Raw genomic sequence first — 3,363 nt, 5'->3', positions numbered from 1 at the left:
AAAAAAAATAAAAGAGAAAAAGGTGTGGAAAAAGTTGAAAAAGGAGAAATTCTTTGAAGTGCAATAAAAGAGTGACATTACGTCTCTCTAACCCCTTAAAAAGAAGTGAGATACTCAAAGAGTCAAGAGAATTGTGCCAAATGAATCAAAAGAAGTGCTTAAGGGAAGATGGAACCCATTTAGACCAAACTTTTCCTACCCTAAACCAAAAGTCTTCACATTGACTCCTCAAAAGCCATATATGATCTTGAGTTGAAGTACGCTTACATTAGTGGATACTTACAAGAGGGGCAAGCATATGGTACTTAGAGCCGGACTTGAGACCTTTCCTTGAGAAGAGATGAGTGAATTTCCATTAACCTCGGTTTGTGTGTTAATACTCTAAAATGTGAGGTTTGCTTAGGGAGAGTGAGGATGTGTGAGTTTGGGTTCCACAATGGCCAAAGTAAATTGAGAGAGTTCTTTGATGTAATGAATCAACTCTTGATGCTCTTGTGTCACACTTGATCCATAGTTTTTCAAAGTTTAAATGTTGTTAATGATTCATTCGTATTGAGGGCAATTGTTAGTCCCAATTGATGCTTGTTGAGGTTATTTTAGGATAGTTGGAAACACTTGGATTTTCCTTAGGGGGTGGGTCTTATTTTGTTTGCTTGAGGACAAGCAAAGGCTTAAGTTTGGGGGAGTTGATAAGTAGAGATTTTAACGAGTTTTATGCTCCTTCTTGCTTATGCTTTGATTATAAATCGTTACAAAATAGTCCCAAAAGGCTCATAAGTTTTGCTTGATTGTAGCTTTGATCAACAAAGTGACAAAATGTCAAAGATCGGCTCAAAATGAAGGAGTGAAACCTACTCAAGTATCAAAGACAAAGTAAACTGAGGGCAAACAAGCCTAGTGCGGACCGCACAAAATGGAATGCGGCCGCACTAGGTGATTCAAAGAGATGGCAAGATCAAGCTTCAAGTAACGCGGCTGCAGTCCACACTGTGCGACCCGCGGTGAAAGTTCCGCGGCCGCACTGCCTTTTGTGCAGTCCGTGGAAGAGGTATTCAGAGAGATGACAAAAACCAGGCCTCAGGCAATGCGGCCGCAGTCCACATTGCGCGGTCTATAGTGAAGGTTCTGCGGCCGCACTGCCTTCTTGTGCAGTCCGCAGAAGAGATATTCAGAGAGATAAAAAAATGCCAACGCAGTCCGCGGTCATTGTTGTGTGGACCACGATAGCTGCCTCCGCGGCCGCCGTCCATTTTACGCGATCCGCGAAGCCCAAGTCAGAGAACCCAAAATTGAAGTCCAAAAGCCTAGCGTGGTCGCGGTCCATTTTACGCGGCCCGCGCTGACCCTGTAGGGGTGTTTTTGTCCAGTTTTCCAGCCTAGTATAAATAGAACATTTTATCATTTTTAGGTCATCAGATATATCCAGAACTTAGCTGCGCTCGTGGGAACTTCATCTATAGCCATTTTTGGCATATTAGCTTCAAGTTAACGATAGATTCTTGTATTTTCATTTAGCATTTAATTAATATGCCTTGTTCTTCATCTATTTCTCTATTTTCTTCTTCAAGCATGAGCAGCTAAACCCATTAGCTAGGGTTGTGGCTCAACCCTAGTGTGGGTAATTGATGGGTGTAGCCATCTATTGTTAGATTGACTATGGGTGTTTGCTATTTGGGTCAATTTTATGGTTTAATCTATGAATTGGTGGTTTCAAACACGGGTTTGTGCTAAGTTGACTTGGCTCTTCTTGAGAAAGAGAGCCCAAGTCTCCAAAATTGACCCAACAAGGAATTGGGATGGACTCAAGAGAATTGATAGTCCTAATTAAAGGGTTAAACCTCGAGAGAGTAATTACTCCACTTGAACCCTAGTTGCTTGAGCTAATTTGCCTGCCCGTTTGGTCTCGAGAGAGTCAATTGGGCAAAATCACTCTCTCTACCGAGAGGTGTGAGAGTGGGTAAAATTGTGCAACGGTTATAGCATAAGCCCCAATTATGTCAATCGAACTTTTGTAACTTCTACCCATCAATTAGCCACCTAGGTAATGTCATGACCCTAGTGCCCTTCTTCCCATTAGATACAACTTAACAATTATCTCGTAGCATAATCTAGTTTCAATTAATATCTTGGTAATAGTAGTTTATAATCTAAAAACCCAAAAATGTATGGAAGTGACATTTGGAACAAATACACACTTCTAGTCTAGATAGATACTCGACTCCATTCCTAGCTCCCTGTGGAAATCGATCCCGACCCTCGTATCGGGTAAAAGCTATTGCGACCCTCTCTTTATACTTTTTAGTAGTGTGGAGTTTGAAGCGATCAATGGCCCACATAAGAATGGTAGCCTAAAAGCAACAACTGGAAAGATACTACAACAAGAATGCCAAAGTGCGACCGCTCAAAGTCGGAGATTACATCCTCAAGGCTTAAACACAAGCAACGAAAGACCCTAATGAGGGAAAACTAGGAACAAACTGGGACGGACCATACAAAATCACAGCCGCAACAAACAAATGAGCATTCCAGTTAGAGACAATGGAGGGAAAACTACTCCAAAACAACTGGAATGTCGCACATCTCAAATACTTCCACTTCTGAAAGAAGGCGCCACCTAAGACGTACTATTTTTCCCTCATCCGGTTTTTGTCCCAATCGGGTTTTCCCGGTGAGGTTTTTAATGAGGAGGCAAGGGAGACGTCTTGAAGTTCAAAGTATTGTTCATTACCCTGCCCGTCAACATGATCTCCGGGGTGAAGTAATGAAGGGACTGGATATAGATAATCAAATCTCTATTGTGTGTACAGAGTTGACATGTGATTCTTACAAGAATATAATCAAATCTCCATCGTATGTACAGATTCGACATGTGATTCTTACAAGTATATAATCAAATCTCCATTGCATGAATAAAGTCGACATGTGTCTTCCTACGAGAATACGATCAAACCTCAAACGAGAAATGTCCAAGGCCATTAACAAAAATATGAGTTTGACCTCGTTCGAACTACGACGGGATATAACTTCAACGATAGTTCGAAGCAACATCCCAATGGCCAAGGCTATCGACAAAAATATGAGTTCGACCTCGTTTAAACTACAACGGGATACTACTTCGACGACAGTTCAAAGCAACATCCTAATGGTCAAGTCCGTCGACGAAAATATGAGTTCGACCTCATTTAAACTACAACGGGATACTACTTCGATGACAGTGCGAAGCAACATCCTAATGGCCAAGGACATCGATGAAAAAATGAGTTCTGCATCGTTAGAACTATGATGAATACTACTTCTATGATAGTTCAAAGCAACATCCCAATGGCCAAGTCCATCGACGAAAATATGAGTTCGACCTCGTTC

Source organism: Nicotiana tabacum, chromosome 21 (genome assembly GCF_000715075.1).
Source record: "Nicotiana tabacum cultivar K326 chromosome 21, ASM71507v2, whole genome shotgun sequence".
In the NCBI taxonomy this organism is placed as follows: Eukaryota; Viridiplantae; Streptophyta; class Magnoliopsida; order Solanales; family Solanaceae; genus Nicotiana; species Nicotiana tabacum.
The sequence above is the reverse complement of the archived record's forward strand: the minus strand, read 5'-3'. Positions refer to the sequence as shown.